The 22599-nt window shown below is 41.2% G+C and overlaps 2 protein-coding genes across 2 annotated transcripts in view; one reads left to right on the forward strand and one right to left on the reverse strand.

The window, feature by feature from the left end:
* Positions 1 to 22599, reverse strand: part of CCDC50 (coiled-coil domain containing 50) — a 341194-nt gene that overhangs the window by 244974 nt on the left and 73621 nt on the right.
* UTS2B (urotensin 2B) overlaps positions 1 to 22599 on the forward strand; it is a 340141-nt gene that overhangs the window by 7035 nt on the left and 310507 nt on the right. The window contains exon 2 of the mRNA XM_053710235.1: positions 1357 to 1477. The gene's annotated coding sequence lies outside the window, so the exon portion shown is untranslated. The remainder of the gene's footprint in view (positions 1 to 1356; positions 1478 to 22599) is intronic.

Below are 22599 nucleotides of genomic sequence, written 5' to 3' on the forward strand. Positions count from 1 at the left end.
GTGCATTTTCTTTTGGCTGCATATCTTCTACAAATTTGCACCCAGGCATTTTTCCTTTGTGGGCGAGTTTTGGTGTTTTGGATACCTATATATATATATATATATATATATATATATATATATACATACACACGTATACATATACAAACAAATACACACTTTTTTTGTACCCATTTTCTCTTGCATCCCCCCCCCCCTGTTATTTGTTCGGTATTTTTGTGGCGGGCACCTGGCAACCCTACTTAAGACTCATGTGATCTTTACTGTTGCAACCACCTAATATCCAAACATTGGGTGCCTGGAGGTCTTTACTACCAAAAGCTGTTTCCGAGGAAGCAAAGGAACATCAAAGTGGTAGAATTTAGCATTGCAGAGTTGATCTACAAAAAAAATTTTAAAGTCCAGAAAGTGGAAACTGATCTAGTCAAATGGCCTGTAATGCGTTATGGAGGAGACTTTCCCGCCTCCAACAGTGAATCAAACATTTTAGCAAAGAAGCTAAAGAAATAGCTGTGGCATTCTGGCCTCTATGTGGACTCGAGAAATGAATACACAACTAGAGGATTGTCTAAAATCCCTTGTATCTTGAAAATAGAATTTCAAAGCTCTTAATACAACTAATTATGTATGATTGATGATATCAGAAAAAAAAAACACCTTATGACCACTAAACACATATTGTAAATACATGATTTTAAACCTTCATATCTGAGAATTTTACAATAAAAAGTGCAGCTTTATTTTGTCAAATTAGTATATTTGTTGTTTGTTAATTTCACCGATTTCCCTTTCCCTCAAAACAAAATAATCCTTGCTAACCACAAACTATTATTCAGATATAGCACAAACTCTGTTTGCACATGTGCACTTGAAAGAGACTGGGGAAGCCTGATTTCTATCTCTTCCCTATCTTGATTGTTGATGCAAAACTGATCATCCACATTTTACAAACATGTGACTGTCTGGGAATCATAGGGGGGAGGGTGAAGTAAACAAAAGCTTGCATAAATTGGCTAAAAAGTATTAACCCAAACCTCCCTGGGTGGAAGTAAAACAAGCAAACATTTTAGATGTATTTTACAGCAAAAGGCAGCAAGATAAATGTATATTGCAATAATGATACATTTTATGCATTGTTGAAATGTCAAGTTTAATGGTCCTTTAAGACCCCTTATCCTGGAGAAAATCTTGACAAGAAACTCTTCTGGCAGAAGATAATGCTAAAAGAAACAATACCTTCCAGGACAGAAGATGAATGTCTAAACTAATCATTTTGTATTTATATTATGCTTTTCATAATGTTTTTGCTTTTATTAAATTACTGTTATACTTATGCCTGCTTATCCATTTTTTCAGGACATTTGCTGGTCTCAAGATGGTCTCTCTACCTCCCTTTTCTTTGTCTCTGCTTATCCTCCTCTTTTCCCCTTTCTGATCCAGGTGGATACTGGTCATCATGGCTTGATAACATCTCCAGGTAAGCACTGCTCACATTGTGCTCCTCAAACCAAACAATCCAATATTCCGGCAGGTACACATGTAATTGTATTACAGAGTGTCATTTCTTTATGCATGTCTCAATATAAATATAACTCTTCAAACTCAATCCATTAGCACATTATGGGTAGAGACACAATTCAAATAATATCCCAAAATGCCAAAGGGTTAAATTTGCCGATTACGAGATTGTTGGGTCTGTCATGGTTCAAAAAATTAGACGGTGATATTGTCTTTGTCCAGGAGAAACATTTCCCTAAAGATAATACCCCACAATTTCACAACAGGGGATTTCCCTGTGGGGGTTTTTCCTCCCATTGGGGTAAACAAAAGGGAGTAGAAATACTATTTCACAAATCAATCCTATTCCAGCTTGTCTACAACGTTAAGGACACTGGAGGCTGATGGCTGATCTTGATGGGCATGATGCACAATAGATTCCAATAACAAAAAAAAAAAAACTAAAATTCTTCCAAAAAATCACTCATACCATATTAGGTGTACAAAAAGGTTAAATGATCTTAGCAGGCGACTTTAAAGGGACACTGAACCCACATTTTTTGTTTCGTGATTCAGATAGAGCATGCAATTTTAAGCAACTTTCTAATTTACTTTAAATTTTTCTTCTTGCTACCTTTATTTCAAAAGCAAGAATGTAAGTTCAGAAGCCGGCCCATTTTTGGTTCACAACCTGGGTTGTTCTTGCTGATTGGTGGCTAAATGCACCCAAGTGCTGTCCATGGTTCTAAACCAAAAATTGGCTGGCTCCTTAGCTTAAATGCCTTCTGTTTCAAATAAAGATAGCAAAAGAACGAAGAAAAATTGATAATAGGAGTAAATTAGAAAGTTGCTTAAAATTACATGCTCTATCTGATTAAAATGAAAAACAAATTTGGGTTTAGTATCCCTTTAATGTTGCTCTAGAACCAGGTATAGACTGCTCAACTGGGCATGGCTCAATTCCTCCTATTCGTATTCTGTGACAACTTTTGCACTATGGTCCTAATTGACATATGGAGAGTAAAACACCCCAGACAAAAATAAAAAAACTTTAAAATTTTATTCTAACCCACATAAGAATTATTCTCGTATCGATTATATTTTTATTGACCAATTAAACTACAGCTTATTTAGTCACAGTCAATGCCTATGAGGTGGTTGGACTATCCAGTTTCCCTTTTTGTATGCTTTCTTGCCCAATCCTTACAAGAATTCTTTAGCCTTAAATCTTCCTTCCCAATCTACCCCCTGCCCTATATGGGAAACACACAAGGCGTTAGTCCATGGAGAACAAAACAAAAACAAAAAAGCCATATTCAACAAACAATATCATTTAGCATATTTGGCCACAGTACGCAAACTGAACCAAATAGACATAACCCACTAAATCATAACCTCATTGAACAACTACAATCTGTCAGAGGAGACCTTAATCACTTACTATACCAGGAGGCCCAGAGAAAAGCCTATCAACTTAAAAAGACATACTTTGTGGACTCTAACAAGTCCGGTTCACTCCTGGCAAAACCGCTAAGGGCACAACAAAATAACTGATATATACATAAAATAAAACTAGCTACCAGTGAAACTTTACACACTACCCCTAACATAGTCGAACAGTTCCGTTTATTTTATCAAAAATTGTACAGCCTCCCTTCCCCGGTGGCCTTCAGTACTCCTGCCACTTGTAAAAACTATATTGCAGAGGCAGACCTTCCCAAAATTCTATTGGATATTGCCAAATCTTTAGAAGACACCATCAATCTCCAATAAGTGCTAGCTGCAATTAATGACTAACCCCTCCATAAAAGCCCTGATGGGTTCTCTAATGCTTATTACAAACAATTTAAATATATCCTTGCACCACATTTTACTGTTCTAATCAGTTGATGGTGACGGCTATTGGTCCAATCAGATACTAGAAGCCCATATTTCAAGTTTTACCAAAGCCAGGTAAAGAGTCCACTTTAGCAAAGAATTACAGATCAATCTCTTTATTTAATACCGATATTAAAATCTTTGCCAAAGTTATGGCAAAGCGAGTTAATTCAATTTTATCCAAATTGATTCATGTGGATCAAACAGGCTTTGTCCCCATGCATGAAGCAAGAGATAACACCAGAGTGCTACACCTTATTCATCATGTTAGACAACTGAAGGAACCAACCATTCTTATCTACAGATACCGAAAAGACTTTTGATCGGCAATTAATCAAAAGGCATGTCTATCTCAATTCGATTTTGGAACCCTGATGGTCAAAATGATTCTTAGCCTTTACTCTAATCCATCTGTGAAAGTTAAACCAAATTGTGTACTCTCAAACAGCTTCCATGATTATAATTAGGGTTGCACCGATACCATTTTTTTATGACCGAGTACAAGTACCGATACTTGTTTTCAAATACTCGCCGATACCAATTACCGATCCTTTTTTTTTTTTAATGTCATGTGACAGTTTACCAAGAACAATACAGACTAATTATTTAAGATTCCTTCTTTATAATTATAAAGGACTGTAATTCAAAAGACATTATGAAATAATAAAACAGTTTTATGTGTCAAAAGTTTACTGAACATTGTTTATAAATAAAAAAATATTACAATAAAATATTAAATTTGAAGGGGTGATGCAAATGGGTTGTAGGGCTGTTATATAACATCAATCTGACATTTGTATGGAGGTTTGACTCTAAGTTGAACAGTCTTTCACTTTTCACACTACTGCATGGGGCAGAAAGATATTTTTGGGCCATTTTAGCCAGAGCTGGAAATCTGTTTATTAACTGCCCAGTACTTCAGAAGTTTGTCTGAACGAGGTACAGTGATCTCTACTACAATTCAATAATACAAATAACAGCAATTTGTATTGGCAGAACAGTAGTAAACAATTTTTAGCTTAGTCTCCACTCCAGTTTAAAATGAAATGGGAACATGCAGTTTGAAAAAACGCCACAAGGTAGCATATGGGTAGGAGGTGGAGGTATCGGTTTAAGTATCGGTGCATTTGCATGAGTACAAGTACTCATGCAAATACTGTATCGTATCGGTGCAACCCTAATTATAATAGCACTAGACAGGGTTATCCCTGTCTCCTTTATTCTTACCATGGAGGTCTTGGCGGCCCATATCAGAAACAATAATAACATTAAAAAGGTATCTTAATCAGCCCAAGTGAGTATAAAAGTTCCCTTTACGCAGACAATGTACTGGTTTCCCTATCTTCACCGGCTACCTCTTTTTCTCATTTAATGGCTGAATTCAACCAATTCAGTAGCTACTCCAATTTTTAATAAATTCCCAGAAGTCCAAAATTCTTAAATTTAAATATGGATGCAGATTGATTCAAATCACTGAATGACCTTTACTCCCTTGACCAAATCTTTGAATACAACTGCACTCCTCTTCCCACTAAATTAACCAATTGTCTAAGATTTCCCCCACTATATTTTCATATCTCTAATAACTATGACTGAGTACGAGATTCACAAATTTATATATCTTTCATAATTTCTCCTTTGTCCCCTATTTCTTTTAAATATAAGTGTAATAAGAGGGAATTGGGATACACTGTTCCTTTTATTAAATTAGTAGACATTGACAAATTAAAACAAAGAACCAACTTAAAAGATATAGCTGGGGAAGCTTTTTCATCATGGTTAAAATGTGCTCAATAACTCCACTTGATTAACAGTTCACCTCATGGGAGGGACCTTCTAATTAGCCCTACAAATTTTTTGAGGCTGTGTCTTCTAGACACCCTACCATCTGGCACACTATCTGTATCCAGAAAACTGCTGGAAGAGCCATCTATCATAACCTTACCCCCTTATACAACACATTGGCATTCAGAGCTTGGGGTTTTCCTTACTATTGAAGACAAGATTATATTTAACAACACACGCAAATCTTGGGCCTCCCCAAGAATTTTGGAACTGAATCACAAAAGTGTTAATGAGGTGGTAACTCTCTACAGCCCGCCTTTACCGTATCTACCGCAATGCAAATTGCTGGAGAAGATGTGGTTTGAGGTGCACTATGTCTTATGTTTGGTGGCAATGCAGGATATTGACCCCTTTTTGGAAATGAATAGAGGTGGCTTTTAAGTTGGTGCTTGGGCATGCCTTCATACTCACTCCATTAAATACTCATGAGAGCTTGTTTGATCTGAGCTATCACTCTAAGTAGCAGGACAGATGCAACAAATATGTAAACTAGGCGAAAAAAAGAGGGAGAAAAAAAGAGAACAAAAGAAAGAGCAAGAGATAGAAGAGAGAGATAGAAGAGAGAGATAGAAGAGAGAGATAGAAGAGAGAGATAGAAGAGAGAGATAGAAGAGAGAGATAGAAGAGAGAGATAGAAGAGAGAGATAGAAGAGAGAGATAGAAGAGAGAGATAGAAGAGAGAGATAGAAGAGAGAGCAAGAGATAGAAGAGAGAGCAAGAGATAGAAGAGAGAGCAAGAGATAGAAGAGTGAGCAAGAGATAGAAGAGTGAGCAAGAGATAGAAGAGTGAGCAAGAGATAGAAGAGTGAGCAAGAGATAGAAGAGTGAGCAAGAGATAGAAGAGTGAGCAAGAGATAGAAGAGTGAGCAAGAGATAGAAGAGTGAGCAAGAGATAGAAGAGTGAGCAAGAGATAGAAGAGTGAGCAAGAGATAGAAAGAGAAAGAATAAAAACAGCGAAGAAGAAAGAGCAAGAGATAGAAGAGAGAGCAAGAGATAGAAGAGTGAGCAAGAGATAGAAGAGTGAGCAAGAGATAGAAGAGTGAGCAAGAGATAGAAGAGTGAGCAAGAGATAGAAGAGTGAGCAAGAGATAGAAAAGAGAGCAAGAGAAAGAGAGAGAAAGAATAAAAACAGTGAAGAAGAAAGAGCAAGAGATAGAAGAGAGAGCAAGAGATAGAAGAGAGAGCAAGAGATAGAAGAGTGAGCAAGAGATAGAAAAGAGAGCAAGAGAAAGAGAGAGAAAGAATAAAAACAGTGAAGAAGAAAGAGCAAGAGATAGGAGAGCAAGAGATAGAAGAGAGAGCAAGAGATAGAAGAGAGAGCAAGAGATAGAAGAGTGAGCAAGAGATAGAAAAGAGAGCAAGAGAAAGAGAGAAAGAATAAAAACAGTGAAGAAGAAAGAGCAAGAGATAGAAGAGAGAGCAAGAGATAGAAGAGAGAGCAAGAGATAGAAGAGAGAGCAAGAGATAGAAGAGTGAGCAAGAGAAAGAGAGAGAAAGAATAAAAACAGTGAAGAAGAGAGAGCAAGAGATAGAAGAGAGAGCAAGAGATAGAAGAGAGAGCAAGAGATAGAAGAGAGAGCAAGAGATAGAAGAGAGAGCAAGAGATAGAAGAGAGAGCAAGAGATAGAAGAGTGAGCAAGAGATAGAAGAGTGAGCAAGAGATAGAAGAGTGAGCAAGAGATAGAAGAGTGAGCAAGAGATAGAAGAGTGAGCAAGAGATAGAAGAGTGAGCAAGAGATAGAAGAGTGAGCAAGAGATAGAAGAGAGAGCAAGAGATAGAAGAGAGAGCAAGAGATAGAAGAGAGAGCAAGAGATAGAAGAGAGAGCAAGAGATAGAAGAGTGAGCAAGAGATAGAAGAGTGAGCAAGAGATAGAAGAGAGAGCAAGAGATAGAAGAGAGAGCAAGAGATAGAAGAGAGAGCAAGAGATAGAAGAGAGAGCAAGAGATAGAAGAGAGAGCAAGAGATAGAAGAGTGAGCAAGAGATAGAAGAGTGAGCAAGAGATAGAAGAGTGAGCAAGAGATAGAAGAGTGAGCAAGAGATAGAAGAGTGAGCAAGAGATAGAAGAGAGAGCAAGAGATAGAAGAGAGAGCAAGAGATAGAAGAGAGAGCAAGAGATAGAAGAGAGAGCAAGAGATAGAAGAGAGAGCAAGAGATAGAAGAGAGAGCAAGAGATAGAAGAGAGAGCAAGAGATAGAAGAGAGAGCAAGAGATAGAAGAGTGAGCAAGAGATAGAAGAGTGAGCAAGAGATAGAAGAGAGAGCAAGAGATAGAAGAGAGAGCAAGAGATAGAAGAGAGAGCAAGAGATAGAAGAGAGAGCAAGAGATAGAAGAGTGAGCAAGAGATAGAAGAGTGAGCAAGAGATAGAAGAGTGAGCAAGAGATAGAAGAGTGAGCAAGAGATAGAAGAGTGAGCAAGAGATAGAAGAGTGAGCAAGAGATAGAAGAGTGAGCAAGAGATAGAAGAGAGAGCAAGAGAAAGAGAGAGAAAGAATAAAAACAGTGAAGAAGAAAGAGCAAGAGATAGAAGAGAGAGCAAGAGATAGAAGAGAGAGCAAGAGATAGAAGAGAGAGCAAGAGATAGAAGAGAGAGCAAGAGATAGAAGAGTGAGCAAGAGATAGAAGAGTGAGCAAGAGATAGAAGAGTGAGCAAGAGAAAGAGAGAGAAAGAATAAAAACAGTGAACACGCAAACGAGTTTAACCCCTTAATGACCACAGCACTTTTTCATTTTCTGTCCGTTTGGGACCAAGGTTATTTTTACATTTCTGCTGTGTTTGTGTTTAGCTGTAATTTTCTTCTTACTCATTTACTGTACCCACACATATTATATATCGTTTTTCTCGCCATTAAATGGACTTTCTAAAAAACAGAATTTATGTTTACCTGATAAATTACTTTCTCCAACGGTGTGTCCGGTCCACGGCGTCATCCTTACTTGTGGGATATTCTCTTCCCCAACAGGAAATGGCAAAGAGCCCAGCAAAGCTGGTCACATGATCCCTCCTAGGCTCCGCCTACCCCAGTCATTCGACCGACGTTAAGGAGGAATATTTGCATAGGAGAAACCATATGAAACCGTGGTGACTGTAGTTAAAGAAAATAAATTATCAGACCTGATTAAAAAACCAGGGCGGGCCGTGGACCGGACACACCGTTGGAGAAAGTAATTTATCAGGTAAACATAAATTCTGTTTTCTCCAACATAGGTGTGTCCGGTCCACGGCGTCATCCTTACTTGTGGGAACCAATACCAAAGCTTTAGGACACGGATGATGGGAGGGAGCAAATCAGGTCACCTAGATGGAAGGCACCACGGCTTGCAAAACCTTTCTCCCAAAAATAGCCTCAGAAGAAGCAAAAGTATCAAACTTGTAAAATTTGGTAAAAGTGTGCAGTGAAGACCAAGTCGCTGCCCTACATATCTGATCAACAGAAGCCTCGTTCTTGAAGGCCCATGTGGAAGCCACAGCCCTAGTGGAATGAGCTGTGATTCTTTCGGGAGGCTGCCGTCCGGCAGTCTCGTAAGCCAATCTGAAGATGCTTTTAATCCAAAAAGAGAGAGAGGTAGAAGTTGCTTTTTGACCTCTCCTTTTACCTGAATAAACAACAAACAAGGAAGATGTTTGTCTAAAATCCTTTGTAGCATCTAAATAGAATTTTAGAGCGCGAACAACATCCAAATTGTGCAACAAACGTTCCTTCTTCGAAACTGGTTTCGGACACAGAGAAGGTACGATAATCTCCTGGTTAATGTTTTTGTTAGAAACAACTTTTGGAAGAAAACCAGGTTTAGTACGTAAAACCACCTTATCTGCATGGAACACCAGATAAGGAGGAGAACACTGCAGAGCAGATAATTCTGAAACTCTTCTAGCAGAAGAAATTGCAACCAAAAACAAAACTTTCCAAGATAATAACTTAATATCAACGGAATGTAAGGGTTCAAACGGAACCCCCTGAAGAACTGAAAGAACTAAGTTGAGACTCCAAGGAGGAGTCAAAGGTTTGTAAACAGGCTTGATTCTAACCAGAGCCTGAACAAAGGCTTGAACATCTGGCACAGCTGCCAGCTTTTTATGAAGTAACACAGACAAGGCAGAAATCTGTCCCTTCAGGGAACTTGCAGATAATCCTTTTTCCAATCCTTCTTGAAGGAAGGATAGAATCTTAGGAATCTTAACCTTGTCCCAAGGGAATCCTTTAGATTCACACCAACAGATATATTTTTTCCAAATTTTGTGGTAAATCTTTCTAGTTACAGGCTTTCTGGCCTGAACAAGAGTATCGATAACAGAATCTGAGAACCCTCGCTTCGATAAGATCAAGCGTTCAATCTCCAAGCAGTCAGCTGGAGTGAGACCAGATTCGGATGTTCGAACGGACCTTGAACAAGAAGGTCTCGTCTCAAAGGTAGCTTCCATGGTGGAGCCGATGACATATTCACCAGATCTGCATACCAAGTCCTGCGTGGCCACGCAGGAGCTATCAAGATCACCGACGCCCTTTCCTGATTGATCCTGGCTACCAGCCTGGGGATGAGAGGAAACGGCGGGAATACATAAGCTAGTTTGAAGGTCCAAGGTGCTACTAGTGCATCCACTAGAGCCGCCTTGGGATCCCTGGATCTGGACCCGTAGCAAGGAACTTTGAAGTTCTGACGAGAGGCCATCAGATCCATGTCTGGAATGCCCCACAGTTGAGTGACTTGGGCAAAGATTTCCGGATGGAGTTCCCACTCCCCCGGATGCAATGTCTGACGACTCAGAAAATCCGCTTCCCAATTTTCCACTCCTGGGATGTGGATAGCAGACAGGTGGCAGGAGTGAGACTCCGCCCATAGAATGATTTTGGTCACTTCTTCCATCGCCAGGGAACTCCTTGTTCCCGTCAGAATTAAAAGTGAAACCTCAGCGCCTAATGGTAACCTTTAAGCCTAGGAAGGGGGACTCCTAGCAAGTGCCCAATATGGGGATGTATTTTAGGTTTTATGTGTGGAACATCTTGAAGCAGTACCGCACATAATCACCTAAGGATCACCTTAGTTTTTATCGATTTTTTATCGATTTTTTATCGATTTTTAGCTTTTTATGCAATTTATGTAATTTATCATGGATCCATGAAGTTTTTGTATTTAATGTGTTTAAATATGTTATAATTCGTTGTTTTTAATAATTTAATCCATTATTAAAATACATTTTTGGCCAATCTATCTCTCCATCCAATTTTACTTCAACCTAGCCTCCTTAGGGTAGGCGCCTGGGATTTCTCTTCACTTTTTCGAACTCCTTGTTCCCCCCTGATGGTTGATGTACGCAACAGTTGTCATGTTGTCTGATTGAAACCGTATGAACTTGGCCCTCGCTAGCTGAGGCCAAGCCTTGAGAGCATTGAATATCGCTCTCAGTTCCAGAATATTTATCGGTAGAAGAGATTCTTCCCGAGACCAAAGACCCTGAGCTTTCAGGGATCCCCAGACCGCGCCCCAGCCCATCAGACTGGCGTCGGTCGTGACAATGACCCACTCTGGTCTGCGGAAGGTCATCCCTTGTGACAGGTTGTCCAGGGACAGCCACCAACGGAGTGAGTCTCTGGTCCTCTGATTTACTTGTATCCTCGGAGACAAGTTTGTATAGTCCCCATTCCACTGACTGAGCATGCACAGTTGTAATGGTCTTAGATGAATGCGCGCAAAAGGAACTATGTCCATTGCCGCTACCATCAAACCTATCACTTCCATGCACTGCGCTATGGAAGGAAGAGGAACGGAATGAAGTATCCGACAAGAGTCTAGAAGTTTTGTTTTTCTGGCCTCTGTCAGAAAAATCCTCATTTCTAAGGAGTCTATTATTGTCCCCAAGAAGGGAACCCTTGTTGACGGAGATAGAGAACTCTTTTCCACGTTCACTTTCCATCCGTGAGATATGAGAAAGGCCAGGACAATGTCCGTGTGAGCCTTTGCTTGAGGAAGGGACGACGCTTGAATCAGAATGTCGTCCAAGTAAGGTACTACAGCAATGCCCCTTGGTCTTAGCACAGCTAGAAGGGACCCTAGTACCTTTGTGAAAATCCTTGGAGCAGTGGCTAATCCGAAAGGAAGCGCCACGAACTGGTAATGCTTGTCCAGGAATGCGAACCTTAGGAACCGATGATGTTCCTTGTGGATAGGAATATGTAGATACGCATCCTTTAAATCCACCGTGGTCATGAATTGACCTTCCTGGATGGAAGGAAGAATTGTTCGAATGGTTTCCATTTTGAACGATGGAACCTTGAGAAACTTGTTTAAGATCTTGAGATCTAAGATTGGTCTGAACGTTCCCTCTTTTTTGGGAACTATGAACAGATTGGAGTAGAACCCCATCCCTTGTTCTCCTAATGGAACAGGATGAATCACTCCCATTTTTAACAGGTCTTCTACACAACGTAAGAATGCCTGTCTTTTTATGTGGTCTGAAGACAACTGAGACCTGTGGAACCTCCCCCTTGGGGGAAGCCCCTTGAATTCCAGAAGATAACCTTGGGAGACTATTTCTAGCGCCCAAGGATCCAGAACATCTCTTGCCCAAGCCCGAGCGAAGAGAGAGAGTCTGCCCCCCACCAGATCCGGTCCCGGATCGGGGGCCAACATTTCATGCTGTCTTGGTAGCAGTGGCAGGTTTCTTGGCCTGCTTTCCCTTGTTCCAGCCTTGCATTGGTCTCCAAGCTGGCTTGGCTTGAGAAGTATTACCCTCTTGCTTAGAGGACGTAGCACTTTGGGCTGGTCCGTTTCTACGAAAGGGACGAAAATTAGGTTTATTTTTGGCCTTGAAAGGCCGATCCTGAGGAAGGGCATGGCCCTTACCCCCAGTGATATCAGAGATAATCTCTTTCAAGTCAGGGCCAAACAGCGTTTTCCCCTTGAAAGGAATGTTAAGTAGCTTGTTAAACACTAAAAAACTCTAAGCCATCTCCGTGGAGATGTTGCCTGTACAACGGCAAAGAGAATGACTGGGGTAGGCGGAGCCTAGGAGGGATCATGTGACCAGCTTTGCTGGGCTCTTTGCCATTTCCTGTTGGGGAAGAGAATATCCCACAAGTAAGGATGACGCCGTGGACCGGACACACCTATGTTGGAGAAATACCATTATTTTCATCATATCTTATAATTTACTATAAAAAAAAATGATAAAATATGAGGAAAAAATGAAAAAAAAACACACTTTTTCTAACTTTGACCCCCAAAATCTGTTACATATCTAAAACCACCAAAAAACACCCATGCTAAATAGTTTCTAAATTTTGTCCTGAGTTTAGAAATACCCAATGTTTACATGTTCTTTGCTTTTTTTGCAAGTTATAGGGCCATAAATACAAGTAGCACTTTGCTATTTCCAAGCCATTTTTTTCCAAAATTTGCGCTAGTTACATTGGGACACTGATATCTTTCAGGAATCCCTGAATATCCCTTGACATGTATATATTTTTTTTAGTAGACATCCCAAAGTATTGATCTAGGCCAATTTTAGTATATTTTATACCACCATTTCACCGCCAAATGCGATCAAATACAAAAAATTGTTCACTTTTTCACACATTTTTTCACAAACTTTGATTTCTCACTGAAATTATTTACAAACAACTTGTGCAATTATGGCATAAATGGTTGTAAATCTTCTCTGGGATTCCCTTTGTTCAGAAATAGCAAACATATATGGCTTTGGCGTTGCTTTTTGGTAATTAGAAGGCCGCTAAATGCCACTGCGCACCACAAGTGTATTATGCCCAGCAGTTAAGGGGTTAATTAGGGAGCTTTTAGGGAGCTTGTAGGGTTAATTTTAGCTTTAGTGTAGTGTAGTAGACAACCCCAAGTATTGATCTAAGCACATTTTGGTATATTTCATGCCACCATTTCACCGCCAAATGCGATCAAATTAAAAAAAAACATAACATTTTTCACAATTTTAGGTTTCTCACTGAAATCATTTACAAACAGCTTGTGCAATTATGGCACAAATCGTTGTAAATGCTTGTCTGGGATCCCCTTTGTTCAGAAATAGCAGACATATATGACTTTGGAGTTGCTTTCTGGTAATTAGAAGGCCGCTAAATGCCGCTGCGCACCACATGTGTATTATGGCTAGCAGTGAAGGGGTTAATTAGGGAGTTTGTAGGGAGCTTGCAGGGTTAATTTTAGCTTTAGTGTAGAGATCAGCCTCCCATCTGACACATCCCACCCCCTGATCCCTCCCAAACAGCTCCCTTCCCTCCCCCACCCCACAATTGTCCCTGTCATCTTAAGTACTGGCAGAAAGTCTGCCAGTACTAAAATAACAGAATTTATGTTTACCTGATAAATTACTTTCTCCAACGGTGTGTCTGGTCCACGGCGTCATCCTTACTTGTGGGATATTCTCTTCCCCAACAGGAAATGGCAAAGAGCCCAGCAAAGCTGGTCACATGATCCCTCCTAGGCTCCGCCTTCCCCAGTCATTCGACCGACGTAAAGGAGGAATATTTGCATAGGAGAAATCATATGATACCGTGGTGACTGTAGTTAAAGAAAATAAATTATCAGACCTGATTAAAAAACCAGGGCGGGCCGTGGACCGGACACACCGTTGGAGAAAGTAATTTATCAGGTAAACATAAATTCTGTTTTCTCCAACATAGGTGTGTCCGGTCCACGGCGTCATCCTTACTTGTGGGAACCAATACCAAAGCTTTAGGACACAGATGATGGGAGGGAGCAAATCAGGTCACCTAGATGGAAGGCACCACGGCTTGCAAAACCTTTCTCCCAAAAATAGCCTCAGAAGAAGCAAAAGTATCAAATTTGTAAAATTTAGTAAAAGTGTGCAGTGAAGACCAAGTCGCTGCCTTACATATCTGATCAACAGAAGCCTCGTTCTTGAAGGCCCATGTGGAAGCCACGGCCCTAGTGGAATGAGCTGTGATTCTATCAGGAGGCTGCCGTCCGGCAGTCTCGTAAGCCAATCTGATGATGCTTTTAAGCCAAAAAGAGAGAGAGGTAGAAGTTGCTTTTTGACCTCTCCTTTTACCGGAATAAACAACAAACAAGGAAGATGTTTGTCTGAAATCCTTTGTAGCATCTAAATAGAATTTTAGAGCACGAACTACATCCAAATTGTGCAACAAACGTTCCTTCTTTGAAACTGGATTCGGACACAAAGAAGGCACGACTATCTCCTGATTAATGTTTTTGTTAGAAACAACCTTCGGAAGAAAACCAGGTTTAGTACGCAAAACCACCTTATCTGCATGGAACACCAGATAAGGAGGAGAACACTGCAGAGCAGATAACTCTGAAACTCTTCTAGCAGAAGAAATTGCAACCAAAAACAAAACTTTCCAAGATAATAACTTAATATCTACGGAATGTAAGGGTTCAAACGGAACCCCCTGAAGAACTGAAAGAACTAAATTGAGACTCCAAGGAGGAGTCAAAGGTTTGTAAACAGGCTTGATTCTAACCAGAGCCTGAACAAAAGCTTGAACATCTGGCACAGCCGCCAGCTTTTTGTGAAGTAAAACAGATAAAGCAGAAATCTGTCCCTTCAAAGAACTTGCAGATAATCCTTTCTCCAAACCTTCTTGAAGAAAGGATAGAATCTTAGGAATTTTTATCTTGTTCCATGGGAATCCTTTAGATTCACACCAACAGATATATTTTTTCCATATTTTATGGTAGATTTTTTTAGTTACAGGCTTTCTGGCCTGAACAAGAGTATCAATGACAGAATCTGAGAACCCTCGCTTTGATAAAATCAAGCGTTCAATCTCCAAGCAGTCAGTTGGAGTGAGGCCAGATTCGGATGTTCGAACGGACCTTGAACAAGAAGGTCCTGTCTCAAAGGTAGCTTCCATGGTGGAGCCGATGACATATTCACCAGGTCTGCATACCAAGTCCTGCGTGGCCACGCAGGAGCTATCAAGATCACCGATGCCCTCTCCTGATTGATCCTGGCTACCAGCCTGGGGATGAGAGGAAACGGTGGGAATACATAAGCTAGGTTGAAGGTCCAAGGTGCTACTAGTGCATCTACTAGAGTCGCCTTGGGATCCCTGGATCTGGACCCGTAGCAAGGAACCTTGAAGTTCTGACGAGAGGCCATCAGATCCATGTCTGGAATGCCCCACAATTGAGTAATTTGGGCAAAGATTTCCGGATGGAGTTCCCACTCCCCCGGATGAAATGTCTGACCACTCAGAAAATCCGCTTCCCAATTTTCCACTCCTGGGATGTGGATTGCAGACAAGTGGCAGGAGTGAGTCTCCGCCCATTGAATGATTTTGGTCACTTCTTCCATCGCCAGGGAACTCCTTGTTCCCTCTTGATGGTTGATATACGCAACAGTCGTCATGTTGTCTGATTGAAACCGTATGAATTTGGCCTTTGCTAGCTGAGGCCAAGCCTTGAGAGCATTGAATATCGCTCTCAGTTCCAGAATATTTATCGGGAGAAGAGATTCTTCCCGAGACCAAAGGCCCTGAGCTTTCAGGAGTTCCCAGACCGCGCCCCAGCCCACCAGACTGGCGTCGGTCATGACAATGACCCACTCTGGTCTGCGGAAGCTCATCCCCTGTGACAGGTTGTCCAGGGTCAGCCACCAACGGAGTGAATCTCTGGTCCTCTGATCTACTTGTATCATCGGAGACAAGTCTGTATAATCCCCATTCCACTGACTGAGCATGCACAGTTGTAATGGTCTCAGATGAATTCGCGCAAAAGGAACTATGTCCATTGCCGCGACCATCAAACCTATTACTTCCATGCACTGCGCTATGGAAGGAAGAGGAACAGAATGAAGTACTTGACAAGAGCTTAGAAGTTTTGATTTTCTGGCCTCTGTCAGAAAAATCCTCATTTCTAAGGAGTCTATTATTGTTCCCAAGAAGGGAACTCTTGTTGACGGAGATAGAGAACTTTTTTCTACGTTCACTTTCCACCCGTGAGATCTGAGAAAGGCCAGGACAATGTCCGTATGAGCCTTTGCTTGTGGTAGGGACGACGCTTGAATCAGTATGTCGTCCAAGTAAGGTACTACTGCAATGCCCCTTGGTCGTAGCACCGCTAGAAGGGACCCTAGTACCTTTGTGAAAATTCTTGGAGCAGTGGCTAATCCGAATGGAAGTGCCACAAACTGGTAATGCTTGTCCAGAAAGGCGAACCTTAGGAACCGATGATGTTCCTTGTGGATAGGAATATGTAGATAAGCATCCTTTAAATCCACCGTGGTCATGAATTGACCTTCCTGGATGGAAGGAAGAATTGTCCGAATGGTTTCCATTTTGAACGATGGAACCTTGAGGAACTTGTTTAGGATCTTGAGATCTAAGATTGGTCTGAATGTTCCCTCTTTTTTGGGAACTATGAACAGATTGGAGTAGAATCCCATCCCTTGTTCTCCTAATGGAACAGGATGAATCACTCCCATTTTTAACAGGTCTTCTACACAATGTAAGAATGCCTGTCTTTTTATGTGGTCTGAAGACAATTGAGACCTGTGGAACCTCCCCCTTGGGGGAAGCCCCTTGAATTCCAGAAGATAACCTTGGGAGACTATTTCTAGCGCCCAAGGATCCAGAACATCTCTTGCCCAAGCCTGAGCGAAGAGAGAAAGTCTGCCCCCCACCAGATCCGGTCCCGGATCGGGGGCCAACATCTCATGCTGTCTTGGTAGCAGTGGCAGGTTTCTTGGCCTGCTTAAATTTGTTCCAGCCTTGCATTGGCCTCCAGGCTGGCTTGGCTTGAGAAGTATTACCCTCTTGCTTAGAGGATGTAGCACTTGGGGCTGGTCCGTTTCTGCGAAAGGGACGAAAATTTGGTTTATTTTTAGCCTTGAAAGACCTATCCTGAGGAAGGGCGTGGCCCTTACCCCCAGTGATATCAGAAATAATCTCTTTCAAGTCAGGGCCAAACAGCGTTTTCCCCTTGAAAGGAATGTTAAGCAATTTGTTCTTGGAAGACGCATCCGCTGACCAAGATTTTAGCCAAAGCGCTCTGCGCGCCACAATAGCAAACCCTGAATTTTTCGCCGCTAATCTAGCCAATTGCAAAGTGGCGTCTAAAGTAAAAGAGTTAGCCAATTTGAGAGCATGAATTCTGTCCATAATCTCCTCATAAGAAGAATCTTTATTGAGCGACTTTTCTAGTTCATCGAACCAGAAACACGCTGCTGTAGTGACAGGAACCATGCATGAAATTGGTTGTAGAAGGTAACCTTGCTGAACAAACATCTTTTTAAGCAAACCCTCTAATTTTTTATCCATAGGATCTTTGAAAGCACAACTATCTTCTATAGGGATAGTAGTGCGTTTGTTTAGAGTAGAAACCGCCCCCTCGACCTTGGGGACTGTCTGCCATAAGTCCTTTCTGGGGTCGACCATAGGAAACAATTTCTTAAATATAGGGGGAGGGACAAAAGGTATGCCGGGCCTTTCCCATTCTTTGTTTACAATGTCCGCCACCCGCTTGGGTATAGGAAAAGCTTCGGGGGGCCCCGGGACCTCTAGGAACTTGTCCATCTTACATAATTTCTCTGGAATGACCAAATTCTCACAATCATCCAGAGTAGATAACACCTCCTTAAGCAGAGCGCGGAGATGTTCCAATTTAAATTTGAATGTAATCACATCAGGTTCAGCTTGTTGAGAAATTTTCCCTGAATCTGAAATTTCTCCCTCAGACAAAACCTCCCTGGCCCCCTCAGACTGGTGTAGGGGCACTTCAGAACCAATATCATCAGCGTCCTCATGCTCTTCAGTATTTTCTAAAACAGAGCAGTCGCGCTTTCGCTGATAAGTGGGCATTTTGGCTAAAATGTTTTTGATAGATTTATCCATTACAGACGTTAATTGTTGCATAGTAAGGAGTATTGGCGCACTAGATGTACTAGGGGCCTCCTGTGTGGGCAAGACTGGCGTAGACGAAGGAGGGGATGATGCAGTACCATGCTTACTCCCCTCACTTGAGGAATCATCTTGGGCATCATTTTCTCTAAATTTTGTGTCACATAAATCACATCTATTTAAATGAGAAGGAACCTTGGCTTCCCCACATACAGAACATAGTCTATCTGATAGTTCAGACATGTTAAACAGGCATAAACTTGATAACAAAGTACAAAAAACGTTTTAAAATAAAACCGTTACTGTCACTTTAAATTTTAAACTGAACACACTTTATTACTGCAAATGTGAAAAAGTATGAAGGAATTGTTCAAAATTCACCAAAATTTCACCACAGTGTCTTAAAGCCTTAAAAGTATTGCACACCAAATTTGAAAGCTTTAACTCTTAAAATAACGGAACCGGAGCCGTTTTTACATTTAACCCCTATACAGTCCCTGGTATCTGCTTTGCTGAGACCCAACCAAGCCCAAAGGGGAATACGATACCAAATGACGCCTTCAGTAAGCTTTTTCTATGTATCTGAGCTCCTCACACATGCATCTGCATGTCTTGCTTCCCAAAAACAACTGCGCAATAGAGGCGCGAAAATGAGGCTCTGCCTATGATTAGAGAAGGCCCCCAGTGAAAAAGGTGTCCAATACAGTGCCTGCCGGTTATTTTACATGATTCCCAAGAATAAAATAACTCCTCAAAAACTATGAAGTATTAAAAATGCTTATATATCAATCGTTTTAGCCCAGAAAAATGTCTACCAGTCTTTAAAGCCCTTGTGAAGCCCTTTATTCTTATTTAATAAAAATGGCTTACCGGATCCCATAGGGAAAATGACAGCTTCCAGCATTACCAAGTCTTGTTAGAAATGTGTCATACCTCAAGCAGCAAAAGTCTGCTCACTGTTTCCCCCAACTGAAGTTAATTCCTCTCAACAGTCCTGTGTGGAAACAGCCATCGATTTTAGTAACGGTTGCTAAAATCATTTTCCTCTTACAAACAGAAATCTTCATCTCTTTTCTGTTTCAGAGTAAATAGTACATACCAGCACTATTTTAAAATAACAAACTCTTGATTGAAGAATAAAAACTACATTTAAACACCAAAAAACTCTAAGCCATCTCCGTGGAGATGTTGCCTGTACAACGGCAAAGAGAATGACTGGGGAAGGCGGAGCCTAGGAGGGATCATGTGACCAGCTTTGCTGGGCTCTTTGCCATTTCCTGTTGGGGAAGAGAATATCCCACAAGTAAGGATGACGCCGTGGACCGGACACACCTATGTTGGAGAAAAAAGGGTTTTAAAAAAAAATAAAAAAAAATTGTTAGCATATTTACATATGCTACTGTGTAGGATCCCCCCCTTAGCCCCCAACCTCCCTGATCCCCCCCCCCCAAAACCGCTCTCTAACCCTCCCCTCTGCCTTATTGGGGGCCATCTTGGGTACTGGCAGCTGTCTGCCAGTACCCAGTTTGCAATAAAAAGTGCTTTTTTTTTATTGTTTTTATTTTTCTGTAGTGTAGCTTTCCCCCCCCCCCCACACAGACAAACCCCCACCACTTTGCTGATCATTTTTTTTTGACATTTTTGACATTTTTTTTAAACATTTTTTATTTTAGCATTTTCTGTAGTGTAGCGGTTCCCACCCACTCCCTCCCCGTGCACGCGCCCGCCCCCACCCTCCCGTGCACGCGTGCGCGCCCCCAGCCACCCCCGCCCACGATCCCGCCCCCCTTCACATCGCCAGGGCCATCGATGGCCGCCACCCGCCTCCCGGTCCGGCTCCCACCCACCAACGCAGTAAGCCACCGATCTCCGGTGCAGAGAGGGCCACAGAGTGGCTCTCTCTGCACCGGATGGCTTACAAAGGTTATTGCAGGATGCCTCCATATCGAGGCATCACTGCAATAACCGGAAAGCATCTGGAAGCGAGCAGGATCGCTACCAGCTGCTTTCCACACTGAGGACGTGCAGGGTACGTTCTCAGGCGTTAACTGCCTTTTTTCTGAGGACGTACCCTGCACGTCCTCAGTCGTTAAGGGGTTAAAAGGATGGAAATGAGAGACTACTGGGAGAGGGGACCTCTCCCTCACAAGGAGTGTACTCATATACTCATACAGAATATACTGGCTCAGTTAACAGCCTGCAAATGGCTTGCATCCTAGAAAGAAAAATGAAAAAAAAAGTGTTGCAGTAGGTATGATAAAATTATGCAAATAAAGGCAGGCAGTGTGTGTGTGTGATATATATATATATATATATTTACTAGACAACGCAGCGTACTACAACAGAAATGTAAGTGATGCATTAGGCATGCAAGACTGCACCTTGACATATTTACATTTTTTATCAATACTCCCCCCAAAAAATAAAAATATTTATTTTATATATTTCCTTGTTAAGATTACTGAAATGGAAAGCTGCCCAAAATGTCTAACACTGCAACACGATTTATCCTCCTGTCTGACATATTTGATTAGAAGGATTGATGAGTCATGAATCGGGCTCTGTTAAATGATTAGAAGTTCTCTTCTGAAGGTGATTGAAACCAAGTGTGACAAAACATTTGCAGCACAGGTAATTACAAGACAGTATATATCTCTCATATGAAAGACGTTTACAAACATCAATGACGCAACAAGAAAAACAACATTTGCAAGTGTACAATCCATAAAATACGTTAGTTCTCACAATTTGGTTTGTAATGTTCATATAATTTTATTTAGTAACTATGTTCAGGGTATTAAAGGGACACTTCCATTTCTGTAAACCAAAATTTGGAAACTTATTTTTACTGACATTTGTAAGCAGGATCGCTTTTCTAATTGCCTCCATTTCATATAATAGAACTGTATAAGCCATGCATCTGCCCTGGAACATGAAGGTGCCCTGACAAGAATTAAAGGGACATTAAACTGCTGAGCATAACTACAATAGCCTGGTTACTACTCAATATGCTATTGGTTTGCTTCCCGTTTTAAAACTTAAAGGGATAGGAAAGTCTAAATTAAAAGGACCAGTGAATACAACAGACAGACAATGCAATAGGACTTATTCTGAACTTCACATGAGTAATAAATTTTGTTCTGACAACTTTCAAAGTTATGTCTCTTTCCACATCATGTGACAGCCATCAGCCAATCACAAATGCATATACGTTAACTGAAGTAAAATGGAAGTTGTTTAAACTTTCATGATTCAGATAGAGCATGCAATTTTAAAGGGACAGTGTACACAAATTTTGCATGTAATTGACACTACTATAAAGAATAATGTGCACAGATACTGATCTAAAATTCCAGTATAAAACCTTTTAAAAATGTACTTAGATGCTCCTAGTTTAGCACTGTTGATGAGGTTAGGCTTGGTCACCCAGTGAAAGGGGCTGGGAGAGCAAAATGAGTAGACATAACTCCCTTCGCGCATATGAAAAGACAGATTACCCAAACAATGGCTCCAGGAATCTTTAGACCTGGGTCTACATCTGATACTTTGGGGCTTGGTTAGGAGTCTGAAAATCAGCACAATGTTATTAAACAAATAAGCAAAACTATACACTGTTACACTTCCAGATAGGCTATATAAATGGATCATCCACAAAACATTTATGCAATGAAAAAACATAATTTATGCTTACCTGATAAATTCCTTTCTTCTGTTGTGTGATCAGTCCACGGGTCATCATTACTTCTGGGATATAACTCCTCCCCAACAGGAAATGCAAGAGGATTCACCCAGCAGAGCTGCACATAGCTCCTCCCCTCTACGTCACTCCCAGTCATTCGACCAAGAATCAACGAGAAAGGAGAAACCAAGGGTGAAGTGGTGACTGGAGTATAATTTAAAAGATATTTACCTGCCTTAAAAAACAGGGCGGGCCGTGGACTGATCACACAACAGAAGAAAGGAATTTATCAGGTAAGCATAAATTATGTTTTCTTCTGTTATGTGTGATCAGTCCACGGGTCATCATTACTTCTGAGATACCAATACCAAAGCAAAAGTACACGGATGACGGGAGGGATAGGCAGGCTCATTATACAGAAGGAACCACTGCCTGAAGAACCTTTCTCCCAAAAATAGCCTCCGAGGAAGCAAAAGTGTCAAATTTGTAAAATTTGGAAAAAGTATGAAGCGAAGACCAAGTTGCAGCCTTGCAAATCTGTTCAACAGAGGCCTCATTCTTAAAGGCCCAAGTGGAAGCCACAGCTCTAGTAGAATGAGCTGTAATTCTTTCAGGAGGCTGCTGTCCAGCAGTCTCATAGGCTAAACGAATTATGCTACGAAGCCAGAAGGAGAGAGAGGTAGCCGAAGCCTTATGACCTCTCCTCTGACCAGAGTACACGACAAACAGGGAAGACGTTTGTCGAAAATCCTTAGTTGCCTGCAAGTAGAACTTGAGGGCACGAACTACATCCAGATTGTGTAGAAGACGTTCCTTCTTTGAAGAAGGATTCGGGCACAGGGAAGGCA

Source organism: Bombina bombina, chromosome 4 (assembly GCF_027579735.1).
Source record: "Bombina bombina isolate aBomBom1 chromosome 4, aBomBom1.pri, whole genome shotgun sequence".
NCBI classification, from domain to species: Eukaryota; Metazoa; Chordata; class Amphibia; order Anura; family Bombinatoridae; genus Bombina; species Bombina bombina.